This window comes from Tursiops truncatus, chromosome 10, assembly GCF_011762595.2.
Source record: "Tursiops truncatus isolate mTurTru1 chromosome 10, mTurTru1.mat.Y, whole genome shotgun sequence".
NCBI lineage: Eukaryota > Metazoa > Chordata > Mammalia > Artiodactyla > Delphinidae > Tursiops > Tursiops truncatus.
The window spans coordinates 99463805-99477424 of record NC_047043.1 but is presented as its reverse complement, the minus strand read 5'-3'; the positions used below and the strand labels follow the sequence as shown (position 1 = coordinate 99477424).

General features: G+C 55.4%; 1 protein-coding gene across 3 annotated transcripts in view; it reads left to right on the top strand.

The window, feature by feature from the left end:
- Positions 1-3688: 3688 nt before the first annotated feature.
- The window catches only part of SLC6A6 (solute carrier family 6 member 6), an 80204-nt gene continuing 70272 nt past the window's right edge, over positions 3689-13620 (top strand). For 2 of the 3 annotated variants that reach the window (XM_073787759.1, XM_073787758.1), the window contains exon 1: positions 3689-3969. The gene's annotated coding sequence lies outside the window, so the exon portion shown is untranslated. The remainder of the gene's footprint in view (positions 3970-13620) is intronic. The other variant, XM_033865494.2, reaches the window with a different exon arrangement.

Here is a 13620-nt window from a genome sequence, read left to right as displayed (position 1 = left end):
GTATTTCAGCAACTCTTGTTGATCGCCTGATAGACGGATGAGACGGACTATTCCCTGGCAAGGGACGAAGGGTTTTGTTCAAAGCCCTGGATCGATTTTACTTTATTATTGCCAGCTGCTGAGAAAAGCATCATCGAGCAGCTTTTTCAAAATCTCATTCACTGCCTTTGAGTCCAGGGCCTTCCGTGAGCTCTCCCCGCAATCGATTTCGGTTCTTGGAATGGGAGGAGTTTAGTCCCCAAGGAATTTCAGGCCAGGATGTGGCTTCTGAAGTAAACCTCTGCCTGGGTTTCCTTGAAGGTCCCTCCTCCTGCCAACATGTTCACTTCCTTGGTGCTCACAGCCTTGTCCTGGAGCTTCAGACACCCAACTCTGGCAGGGGGACAGGGACGTGCACAAAGGACACCCGGGTCTCACACTCAGCCCTTCGCAGGGAACTGGCCGGGTGGGGGCTGGCCCCTGGGGAGCCGCATCCCCATGTGGTTGATGCCTCTCGGCTCCAAGTGACAGTAGGTAAGTGCCCTGAGGTGGCTTCATCTTGCCACCTTTTCCAGAGAAAGCAGACATTCAAGTTTGTAAAATGTCAACTCTTCCAAACTTTCATTCACGGCAATTAACTCAAAATATTTTAAAGCTCAGTGGAGGCCAAAGAAGTACATCTGGGAGCCGGACTCAGTGCAGAAGCACCAGCCCCGGCAAGTTTGAGACCTCTTGTCACAATGGCTCAGTGATGCCGGACTAGATCTCCTATTATGGGTGAGGAAACTGAGGCCCAGCGGGCATGCAGGCCCAAGTCCCAGCAGAAGGGGGCTGGAACCTGGGGGTTTCTGGCCTCCATGCTGGCTCTCCCCACCTCGCCCGGCCCTTCTCTGCCTCTTGCTGCTTCGCCTTGGGGTGGAGGTTGGAGCATTTCCTGGTGCCTTTCCTCCTCCTCCTCTCTCTCTCCCTCTCCTGCCCTCTGGGGTTGGGTTGCGGTCTGGCAACCACTAAAGGCCCCAGAATCCCTTCAGTTAAGAGTGTGGCCTCTGGAACTAGATGGCCTGCTGAGTGACCTTGGGCAAGTTACTTAATTTCTCTGTGGCTCAGTTTTCCTTTCTGTAAAATGGGGGAGATTAATAGTACCAACCTCACAGGGTGGTTGCAAGGACTCGGCAGGTTAAGGTATTTAAATGCATCGTACAGCGCCCGGCATGTAGCTAAGTGCCGTACAAGTGTTCGTTAAGATAAATGCACGAACATTTGCTGAGCACCTGCTGTGTGCCAGGCCCAGGTCTCCATGGAGGCACAAAGGAAAAGGTCCTGTCCCTCGTGGAGGTGATGGTCTAGAGGAAGAAGGCAGATGGTTGAAAGGGCCTCATCCGTGGTCCTGCACCGATAGCGTCTGCACTGCACCGGCCCACCTGGACGTCAGCCGATTCAACAGGCCTTTCCAAATGGCAGCCGTGGACATGCCGCTCCCCATCACAGGTCCAGTGGCCTCCACTGCCCTTGCTCACTCCCTGTGGCCCTCAGGCCCACGTTACCTTTGCTTAGGGCCCCCACTCCTGCCAGCAGGCCTACGCACAGCAGATTCCTCTGCCTGGAACACGCTCCCTCTCCCTTCCCCTCAACCCTCTGGCTTAGTCACAGCCTCCTCGTGGTTCAAACCTCACCTCCAGGGTCACTTCCCTGCGCTGTGACCTGCCGCTTTGCGCTGTGTGCAGTGACACACAGGGGGTCTGGGGAGTTTTTGCTTGCCATCTGCTCCTTCAGCTCACGGGGGAGCCTCACACACATCAGGAGAAGGGGACAGGTGTGGGGACTCAGTCGCTCGATCTCCAGCTTTGCTTTCCTCACCTATAAAAGGGGGGGGCCGGTACTCTGAACTCAAAGGAGAGAGCTGAGTGCCCAGAGTAGATGCCACCCGGGGTGGCTGGGGTGCTAGAGGCACTGCCGGTCCCTCGGTGCTTCCTGGAGGAAGGGGCACCCGGGCCAGCAGAGAAGGGCAGGGAAGGCTCTGGAGAAAGGTGCAGGAGGGTATGTGCCAGTGTCTGGCTTGGCTGGAGCTGCCATGGGGGCAGCCTCTAGAAAGTCAAGATGGAGCCAGAGAGCAGGAGCCTCAGTGAGGAAACCAGGGAGAGATGAAGGGTCACCCCCGAAATCCTGCTCCTCGCATCCCTGTGTGCCGCTTCTGGGGCCGCTCCAAAGAGGGGGTTACACAGTGCTTTCAGGAGGTGGATACAGGCGGGGCCAGGTCTGGCAACGGGATGGCACTCTATGGGGCCTGTTTGGTATTTCTTCTTTCAACCTCAATCTAAAAGGTTCTCTGCACACATCCTCCCAGGTGCAGAGACGGAGTGAGAGAAAGTGAGAGACCAGCACTGGGCACAGAGAGGGGAAGGGCATGCTGGAAGTCACAAAGCACTTCCCTCAGGTCTGGCCGGGGCGTGGATGTGGAACGTGGTCTCTGAGGACCTGCTCATGCAAATAAGGACAAGAATAATGGCACTTTCCCCATTTTTAAAAATTTTTATTTATTTTTGGCTGTGTTGGGTCTTCCTTGCTGCGCGCTGGCTTTCTCTAGTTGCGACGAGCGGGGGCTACACTTCATCGCGGTGCACGGGCTTTTCACCGTGGTGGCTTCTCTTGTTGCGGAGCACCGGCTCTAGGCGTGCGGGCTTTAGTAGTTGTGGCACTTGGGCTCAGTAGCTGTGGCTCGCGGGCTCCAGAGCATAGGCTCAGTAGTTGTGATGCACGGGCTCAGTTGCTCCGTGGTATGTGGGATCTTCCCGGACCAGGGCTCGAACCCATGGCCCCTGCATTGGCAGGCGGATTCTTAAGCACTGTGCCACCAGGGAAGTCCCACATTCCCCATTTTCATTTAAAAATAGACACTCACTTGGCACGTCTGTGCCGGGAGCTCTTCTGAGCTCTTTGCACTGTTAACCTTGGGTCTTCATAGAAGCCAGAGAAGATAAATTCCATTATTCATATTTCCATTTTACAGATGAGGAAACTGAGGTAAGGAAGAGAGCCTGAGTAGTCCCCCAAGGTCAGCCAGCCAGGGCAAAGCCAAGAAGCCGGGGTGGTTTCACATCACTTTCTCAGGCCACCCTCCGGCCTGGGTGAGGCGGGAGGGTGGAGTGGCTGTGCCTGGTTTTGCGGGGGGAGGGGGGGGTTGGGGGGTGCATACAGAGGCTCAGAGAACCTGGATGCCGCCCAGGAAGACGCAGTGGAGTGCTTCAGACCTCACCACTCAAGGAGCCCTGGCCCCACCCCATGAGCCAGGTGGGTGGCGAGTGGTGAGCTTGGTGGCTCGTGTTGGGAGGGAGCGAGTAGGCGTCGTGGGCTCTCTCGTTCCTAATCGGAAGACAGGAGGGGGCTGAGGACCCGCTGCACTCACTCCTTGGCTCCAGGGTTTGGAGTAAACGGTTTCCTCGGAAAGAGCACTCTTAAGGGGGTAGGCAGGGGACCGAGTGCTCGCCCGCCGCATGAGGGTGTGTGCACTCGCGCTCGGCGAGCCCGGGCTCTTTGTGTCCGAGCCCGAGCGCGCGTGCGTGTGCGGTGTGTGTGCGTGCGTGTGTGTGCGTGTGTGTGTGCGTGTGTGTATGTGTGTGTCCGCGTGTGGGGCGGGGCTGGCGCCCGGCCCCGCCCCCGCCCCGCCCCCGCCCCGGCCAAGCTGGTATTTTTCCACCCAGCAGGATGGGTGATGCTGAGAGCTGCCTGCTCAGACAACAGACACGCGAGGTCAGGAAGAAGCCGCTTATAAATTACCGCTTCCTCCGCGCCGCCGCCAGCGCCGAGCTTCTGGTCCTGGCTGCAGCACCGCTCGCTGGCCGGCGCCGAGTCCCGAGGACCACGAGCTCAGAGGCCGAGCCCAGCCTACAGGGAGCGCCGAGCGCGGACCCCGCGGGCCAGAGATCGAGCCGGCTGGCAGCCCTCGGTGAGCGGAACCGAGCGCAGACGAGTGCAGCGACGCGGCCGCCCCAGGTACCGAGGGAGAGGGAGCCGGGCGCGCGGAGCCCCCTCCCCATCCCCGCGCCCCAGCTAGCCCCGACCTCCTCCCCTCCCAGGGACCCCGTTCCGGCGCCCCTTTCACCACCCAGGGAGGGACGGAGGGGCGCCCGCTCAGTCCCCCTGCGGGGCTGTTACTGTTTCCCGGGCGAAGAGGCTCGGGCTTCTCGTGCAGGAGCCAGGTGTGTGTGTTTGTGTGTGTCTCTTTTGGTGTCTCGATCTCACTGGGGGTCTACATGTATCTCCGTGTGTGTCTGTGTGTTTCTGAGGGTGGCTGTTTCTCCATGTTCCCAGCAGCATGCACTTGTGTGTCCCAATGTGTGCCTGCTGTTCTGTGACCTGAGCTGTACATGTGTGTGTTCTAGTGTGTGTCTGTGATACCTGTGTGGCTGTGTCTTCAGATGTTTGCTCTTGTGTGTCCCGGAGTGTGTCTGTGTGAACCTGTGTGTGTGTGACTGTATCTCCGAGTACGTGGCTGTGCACGTGTGTGTCCCAGAGTGTGGCTCTGTCTCTGGGTCCCTGGTTTCGGACACTCATGTGCTCTCGACTGTACCCGAGGGAGTGTCCCCGGTGCCTAGAGGGCCACACAGCCAGAGCTGGTTCTCCAGGGCAGGCGCTGAGTGGGTAGAGGTGACAGGGCGGCATGGCTCCAAGGGTGCTGCCTGTGTGCAGCGTGCAGGTGGCAGTGCCAACGTCCAGCAGCCTTCAGTGGCAGGATCCAGGCCCCGAGGGACAGCTGGGAGCCAAGTGGACAGCGGGCAGGGAGAGCAGGACACATCCATCTCTAGACCTTTCCCTTCCTTCTGGGGGTTCCTCTTTTGAGCTGGAGGTTCTGGTCCCCCTCCCACTAGGAAAGCCAGAGAGAGGATCTCAGAGATTTCATCCTCCAGCCGCTGAGGTTTCGTCCTGGACCGGAGGGGGACCTCTGGGCTACCCTCCCTGGCACTCAGAGGGAGGTGTGTGCTGGGCAGGGCCACCGGCCTGGCTATTTTGGTCACTGCCCAGCCTCTGCCAGATCCTGGCCTCCCCCAAGACCAGCCCCAAAAGCTTGGGAGGCAGCCTGGACCCCCATTTCCTGCCTGGAGAAATAAATCAGCTCAGTAACCCCCCGGACACTTGAACAGAGGGTCTCGGGGCTGAGGTTAAGAGGCACGTGGCTCCATTTGGACTTGGGTGAATTGGCCCATGCTTTGGCACCGCTGATGTTCAAGTAAATGTCATGGGGGAGATCTTTTTTAAATTTCTTTTTAATTTTTTCTTGGCTGGAAAGGAGGGGATCTCATCCAGAGTCTCCCAGCCAGAAGGAGTTTATTTTTATGGGAGAGAGCGGGTGAGCGCTTAGCAACCGCCTGCCTCCCTCTCGACCAGGGAGTCATCCGGGGAGTGTGGGGTGGGCACAAGGGAGGTGAGGTGTGGGGGCGGAGTGGGGGGAGGAATTTCATCAGGATGGTTTTGGGGGCGTTTGGACGGGGCCCGAGGGCACTGGCTGAGAACCCATCATAGCGTAGGAGTGGGGGACTGGCTAGAGGTCTTGGGCCTGGCTCAGCCCCCTGTTGACCTTGGGCAAACTTTTTTTGTCCTCTGTTTCCTCATCTGTAAAATGGGTGGAGTAAAGTGGTTATGGGGTAAGCTGAGAACGAAAGGCAGGAGCTCTTCCCCAGGGGGCTGAGTCCAAGTACTGTGCCTCTGTCTTAGTCGGCAGGCGACCTTGGGTGATTCCCTCAGCCACTTTGAACCTCAGCTTCGCTGTCTGGGCAGCAAGGACGCCAAAGCCGGCCTCACTGCGTCCTTGAGGGGATTGAGGGAGATGAGGCTGAATAAGCCTGTGGTAAGCTGTAAAGCCGGGCTCGGCTTCGGAGCTGCCGATTAGAGGGTGTCACGAGGTCCTAGGTCACTGTGGTATGTGGCAAGGGCCAAGGCTCACTCTCGAGCTCTTGTCCTTCGGGGATGTCCTTGTACTGACCTGTGGCGCAGCCACAGTCACCTCCCCTGCCCCTTCCCTCCCAGCTCATCCTGTGGACATCCGGTCCCATCCGCTTTGTGGAGTCGGGAGGCCCTGGCGAGCGGGTAGTGCCCCTTTTACAGATGGGCAAACTGAGAGCCGCCCAGAGGACTTTGCCTTTATTGCACAGCAGCAGGATTGGGCTTCAAAGGCTTTCCCTGGGCCAGCCGCGAGTTTGGGCTCTGTGGGGCTTTAGTCACTGATGTCCTGGGGAGTTGAAATTGGACCAGAACCTGGGGAGAACAAGGGACAAAGGCTCCAGGTCTTCAGGGTTGGAGGGTGAGGGCGTGGGCCCCATTGGCACCTGGATTCTACCCCTGGTTACTCATTCTCCCTTCTCTGTGCCTCTCAGGGAGCCCTGCCACCCTTCCTACTCAAGTGTCAGCCCCCCACGAGGCAGTGTGGGCTCTGGGGATGGTGTTTTCTATCACCTATCAGCCTATCAGCTTGTCAAAGGATTTGGGAGCTTGTGAGACTTCATCTGGAAGTCTTTCCAAAGGTCCCGAAATGATAAGACACTTGTGAGTCATTCAATACATTCCTGTGTATAGGAAAGAGGTGAAAAATAAATGACAAGGAACACCTGGGATGCAGCCTGGTCACAGCTGGAAGGGGTCTGGGTGGGAATTCGGGCTGGCCTTGGAAGCCCAGGGCCACCCGCCAGGTGTGGGCTGACCACCGCCCCCCCCACCGCCCCGAACTTCTGCCGAAGGTCATAAGTGAGGGTCGGATTCTTCGGGGCTACATCTCCGAAGAATGCAATCCCATGTTGCAATCCTGTCTCCAATCTCCATGTTGGCTAACTTATCTTGGCCAAAGTGTTTGTTTGAATTTACGGGTTCTGGGGAGGAGCCCTGGGTGTGGAAATGCCCAGGGTGGCCTTCAAGTGTGAATGGGAGCTCTTTTATAACATGCCTTGTTTCTTTGCTGTTGTCAGTTCTGGCCAGGCACTGGATTTGGGGTAGAATGTTGGCTTTCGAGGATCTCATAGCCCAGAGGGAGACGGGCAGCACGGCAGCCGCTGTGACCATGCTGTGCGCGGGTGCCGGTGCTAAGCATGCCTAGATGGCAGGGCCGCAGGCAGAAGGCATTTCAGCTTCTTAGAGGAGGTGACGCTGGAGATGGCAGCTTCTGTGGGCAGAGGAGCAGGGTGGGCTGGCATTCCGGGATGGGGGCGTAACAGGTACAAAGGGGCAGGGCATGAAACAGCCAAGCGTGTTTGTAGAACAAGCCTCGCAGGGACCCAGCTGGAGAGAGGAATGAGCCAGGTGTGGCGGGCCTTGAGCGCTGGGTAAATGGGGTTAGGCTTTATTCTGAAGGCAGCAGAGATAGAAATAGCATCAGGCTGGGTTTGGGGACAGCAGTGTCGAAGCCAGTTAAACCCGGGAGTCCGGGAGACCCTCATGGTGAGTGAGGAATTAGGCTGAGGTCCAGGACCGAAGGTGGCCGGGCCACTGCTAGTCAGGGCACAAAGCATTTTCCATGCCAGCGAATCTTGCCCTGAGCTCTTTTTGTAAACATGGGGTGAAGGCCCGGACATGCTGTCTAACAAGTACACAGGCCATTAACTGTGCCTCTGACCTCCCCGGAGCACACAGCCCTGGGGCCTTAGGTGAATTACATCTGTCCTGGACAAGGCTTCTTTTGGGGTTTCCCTGCCCACCTCACCTGCTCAGAGGCTCCTTTTGGAAACCTAAGCTGAGGGGCAGGGATTAGGGGTGGTGGGGAGAGGGCAGAGAGAATGGAAATTGCTCTTCTGTTTCTAAAAACCAACATAGAAACAACAAATCACCCAACACAATCAAAGGGGGAGGGGGTGTGGGGGGAGGGGCAGGTCGCCTTAACTCTAGTCAGGCATCGGAATTACCTGAGTGACTTTGTACAGATTTCAGGTTCCCAGGCCTGGACATATGGAATCTGAATCCCCAGTGGGTGGAGGCTAGGAATCTATATGTTTAAGTTTTCAACTGTGACTGTTAGAAATATGAATATGAAAATTGAGATATAATTTGCATTCAGTGAAATGCAAAGATTCTGTTACAGTTTGTTGAGTCTGATACACCCGTGTAACCACCATCCAGATCAAGATATAGAAAATTTCCAGCTCCCCTGGAAAGTTGACTTGTGCCCTTCCCCTCCCAGAGGCAACCAGTTTCTGATTTCTATCACCATTAGTTTTGCCAAGCCTAGAACTGGATGGATTTGTATGGTATATACCCTTTTGTGTCTGGCTTCTTTCTGCTCGATGATTTTAAGATGCATTCATGCTGTTGAGTATATCAATAGTTCAGTCCTTCTATTGCTGCGGAGTAAACCATCACATGGATGCCTCACAGTGTGTTTATCCACTCTCCTGTGGATGGACATTTGGCTTGTTTCCAGTTTGGGGTGATGATGAACGAAGCTTCTGTGAGCCTTCGTGTACAAGTCTCTTCGTGGGCGTATATTTTCATTTTTCTAGGAGTGGAAGTGCTGGGGCGTAGGGTAGATGTTTGTTAACTTTATGAGAAACTGCCAAAAGAGTCTCTTTTAATTACGAAAACAGTAGATCTCAAGCAGTACAGCACTGTACAAACAAAAGGTGATTCTTAAAGATCATTTTTTTTTAAAGTGCAATCTAGTCTTCAGTCATCTGTCCATCATCTCTATCTTCCTATAATAACAATAAAAGCCTTTAAGATTATACATTTTCCTCTGCATACAGCTTTGACTGTACCCCTCAGATATCTAGATGGACATATATTCCTTTTTATTCTTTTTAGATCAGTTTTCATTTCAGTTTTGATTTCCTCTTTGACCCAGGGTTATTTAGGATCATCTGTTCAGCAAGCTAGCTGTAGTTCTGTTTTGTTGTTAACGAAAATGACATCATACTGTTCTTGGTTCTGCCACTTAACACTATTCAAACAACAGACCATTGTGGAACGGTCGCTTGTCAGAACATACAGATCTCCAGGCCATTCTGAACAGCTAGTCTGCATGTGGGAATCACTGACCGAGTCTGGCTTGTCTTAATCACCCCGAGTACTGCCACCTTAGTGAATGAAACGCTTCCACCCGATGGCTTTGAACTTACTCTGAAGGTGGGCAGAGAAGCAGCCCAAGGCAGCTCAGTATTCTGAGATGGGAAGGAACCAATACTTTTTCAGCACCACTAGGTCCTATCTCCCTTCCTGCATTTAAGCCCTGTGCCTGACTTGGGGGTTCTTATCTCCATCTTCTGGAAGAGTTCATCCAGTCTCAGAAAAGTGACTTACCGCCCCTCACACAGCTGGGACCTGGGAAGGAGAACCAGAACCCCTGCCCATCCTCGTTCCACTGCACATGCTTTTTACTGAGCACCTACAAGGTGTCTGGCATAGGGCCAAAACCAGAGGGAGGGATAAAGAGACAGAACAGCCCCTGGGCTCAAGTAGCTCACAGTCTCACAGGAGGGGAGAAGATCTGTATCAGGAAGAGGTTAATGAACAATCCCAGCGGATTAGGCCAAGGGCAGGCAACCCAGGGAAGGTGTCAGGGAGGGTGCGCGGTCCACTGGCTGGGAGTGTGGGGACTTTGGGGTCATGGAGTTAAGCCTCCCTGCCCACCCACTTAATGGATGAGGAGACTGAGGTCTGAATGAGGCCTAGATCAACAAGAGGGCCATTATTCACAGACTTAAGGTTCTCCCCCCGCCCCGCCCACTCCGGCCCACCTGCCATTCAGTGCTGATGAAGTTACAGACAGTGTTTTTACTTCTGTCTCACACTTTCGATGACTCTCTTCACAGCTCTCCGATCCTGATTGTGTCACAGCAGTGGGAAGGGGGATGGAAGGGCTAAGCCATACTGATCCGAACGATTCCTTGGGCTTGGCTGTGCAGGAGACACCTGCAGCATCTGGAACAGGGCTTCCTGGGCAGCGGGACCACCTGCTCAGGGAGGAGCGGGGAGCCTGGCTCTGGTGGGCAGCTCTGGCCACTGTGTGGGACAGAATGGAGGCAGTTGTGAGAGGGCTGGCAAGTGTCCCTGCTGGAGGGCGGGGCAGCTGCCTTCTGGTTCCGCTCACCTTGGGTCCTCACTGGACAGACACCGGCCCCCAGCTTTGCCCCCGCCCTCCTCCACTGAGAGGAGGCTGGGACCACATCTCTGTGGGGTCCCTAGTGTGGACATTCTGAGAGTCTTTTCCTTCCCACCGCTCCGCTTTGCACACGATGAGGGAATTCTACCATCCACTTTCCTGCAGAAGGTCCTTAACACAGCCAGGTTGCTGTCACCTGGTGGCGGTGGAGGGGTGTGGTTGGCCTTGGGTTTCAGCAGAGTCATGCTTCCTGGGGGAGGGGCTTCAGAAGGGGGCGGTCCTGAAGGCTCTGCCCTTTTGCCCCATGGCCATTTGGCACCTGGAGACAGTCAGCCCTGATGGCGGACTCAGGCCATGATTTTAAGAACATTCATTCTATCACCAGATGGCACCTGGTGTCTCCTCTCTGGGCGGATGCCACCACAGCTCAAGACAGCAACCTCCTCACCAGCCTCCATGCCTCCTGGGCTCTGTAGCGTCGGGGGCCAGCTCTCAGCATGTCACTCTCCTGCTCCCAAGCCTTCTGTAGCTCCCTAATGCTTTGTGAAATCAAGTCCAAACTCCTTAGCCTGGCATTCAGCGCCCTTCATGATCTGGCTCCTGGCCAATGTTTATTGTCATCTGCCACCACTTCTCTCTGTTCCCTGTGATCTGGCTGGCTTCTGCCCTTAGTTCCAGCCTCAGGCTCTCAGCCCTGCCCAGACCTCAGCCCGAAAGGCTCTTCCTCCCTTCCCTCCTGATTCCCACTCTTCGAGGGCCAGCTTGAGGCCACCTGCTTCATGAAGGCTTCCTGGAACCCCTTAATGGTGCGTGGCACATCGTAAGCACCCAGCAAAGATCCTCTGAGTCAAAGTGGACTTAACCTCGCCCTGCTCTGAGCCCTGTGGACCTTCTGGCTGGAACCCAGGCCTGTGTGGTCTTACCTTTTTTCCAGCCACCTGACCAGAGGCATATCAGGGGAGTGACAGTTGCCCCAGCAGCCAGCCAGCACGGGGCCTGGCACACAGTAGGTGCCCAGCACAGAAATAGAGGCCGTCTGATTCCCTCTTTCCTGAAATGAGAGCCTATGATTTGAACATCTGAGTGGGTCCAAGCTTGGAAATTATATCCACCCATCACTATCTATCCTTCCAACGAATGTTTTTTCTAGACCCTGTCGTAGTCCCTGGGGATGTGGCAGGTGAACAGGATGGACCAACTCATGCCGTCAGGGAGCTGACCACAGGAGTTAAGTGAATTGTTACAGGAACACTGTGACACCAGGATTTGGATGTCCTTGGCCACTGACTTGCTGTGTGACCTAGGAAAGTCCTTTCCCTGCTCTGTCCTAACCTGTAAGGAAGCTTCATGTTTGAGGGAAATACCTGCTGGGTGAAGGGGGGAAAGACCCTTGTTCCTCTCTGTTGGGGAGCACATGTCACTACATGGGTGATGGTCCTGTGGGATTTGATTGTAGTCCCATTGGTCTTCAGGATGTTTTAGCCCTCGCTCTGAAAGCGGGTACCCGATTTGGGGACTGGAGTTCAGAGATGCTCTGAGCAGAGCTGTAGCGACAGGATTTTAGTGGAAAACACTTCCTTGGAGAAGAAAGTGGGGTTTCTTTTAAAAATATTTATTTATTTATTTATTTATTTGGTTGTGCTGGGTCTTAGTTGCGGCAGGCAGGCTCCTTAGTTGCGGCACGTGAGCTCCTTAGCTGCAACAGGCGAACTCTTAGTTGTGGCATGCACGTGGGATCTAGTTCCCGGACCAGGGATGGAACCCGCGTCCCCTGCATTGGGAGCGTGGAGTCTTGAGCACTGCGCCACCAGGGAAGTCCCAGAAAGTGGGGTTTTATTCCATCATTGGTAGAAGAGTATAGATCAGAATAGACCTTTAAAAAAAAAAAAAAAAAGACCCACCCTGCCAGCCTCTGTTGCCGGGACTGAGCAGAATCTGTTTCTGCTTCCACTTCTCACCAATGCAAGGTGTGGGCTGTTTGCAAAGGATTGCATCCCAGGCCTGAGACAACAGTACTCGTCGCTGCAAAATCTTCCCCCACGGGCAGCTCCAGGCCTCCTGTATGGTTTGTGTGTGTTGTCCACTCAGAGTTTTATAAAATCGAGACAGTGTTTTTTCAATGTGGGTTTTTTTTTTTTTTTTTGCATCTGCCTCTGGCCATTTGGTTTCTCCGAGCGGAGCGGCCCTCCGTTGCTTGGGACCCGGCTGCCTTGAGGCAGGGACATGCTGCCTGTGGATCCTGGGCAGGTGGGAGCCTTCCTGCTGTGTTCCTTCAGCAGGACTGATGGTGCAGCGTAGGGAAGAGGGATTCCTACCCCTTTCAGGGGACCCGTAGTGCTTTCAAGGGGCATTTCAGGGCTGGAGCAGGAGAAATCCAGCCACCCCTACCTGCGCACTGCTCTGTGGGGGGCTGGGGGGGGTGGCCTGGCTGCAGCACGCACCTCCCAGGGCAGCCCCCTCTGCCAACCTCTGCTGGGAGTTCCGGGTGGCGCTGCAGGCGGAGAGGGTGATTTGCCTCCTTGAATGTAGAGCGTTCAGCCTTCTGGAGAGCAGACCAGGCAGCCGGTCTCTGCCAAAACCCGCACATCTGAGATCTGTCATTTTTTCGGTGTATTTTGTTGCCGTGGCTGAGCCGTGAGTTAAGTCCGATGGTTCTCACCTACTCGCTAAGCCCTGTGTCCCCTCCCCTCTCCTGAGCCGTCCGGGGGGGCTTGTCGTTAGTTGGGAAGCCGGGGAAGCTGGAGAATTTTTCTTCCCTCTCTCAACATTTCATTACCTTTGACCCCTGCCTGCCATTCCCCCAGGCCTAGGGGTTGTGGGTGCATCTTGGCTCTGCCCTGGGATGTTGCAAGAATGACAGTAGTAATTATAATGTATACCAGCACTCCTCAGACTTGGAAGAGGTAGGCCTCACTCGCGATCTTGTTAAAATGCCCCTTCCCCGGCAGGAGGGCTAAGGTGGGGCTGAGATTCTGCATTTCTAACCAGCTCTCAGGTGCTGTGATGACGGTCTGTGCGGGTAGGGCACACATTGAGTAAAGGAGGTTAATCATGGCTTTTGCCACACTTTGTAAGCCAGGCCCTGTGCCTTATAAGCATCATCTTCCTAACCATCACAAAAGGTACCGTCGTTCCCATTTTGCATGTGAAAAGCTGAGGCCCCAGAGAGAGCAGGTAACTCGCCCGAGGTCACACAGCTGGGAGGCGGCTGAGCCAGGCCAAGCTCTCTGGGCCAGTGCCACCTTGGAAAGGCTGCTGGTGGGGAGGCCCTTTTCTGCTGAATGGTGTCCGTGGTCCAAAAGCCACAGGAGGCTTTTCAAGGCAGCCAAGTCGGATGTAAATCAAGGAGAGCCAGGGGCCAGCCAGGCCGCGCTGACAGCAGGGTGGCCCAAGGCAGTGTGTCAGGACCAGGCCCGCTGCGGGATTTGGTGCTGGCGCGCGGCCTGGTTGGGGGAGCAGCTGGGGGATGCTCACAGCTCCTGTACGACCGGCGTGGGGCCTGCCTGGAGCCCAGAGGCACCAAGTCACACTTACTGCCTCCCCATTATTTAGATAACTCCCAGGAT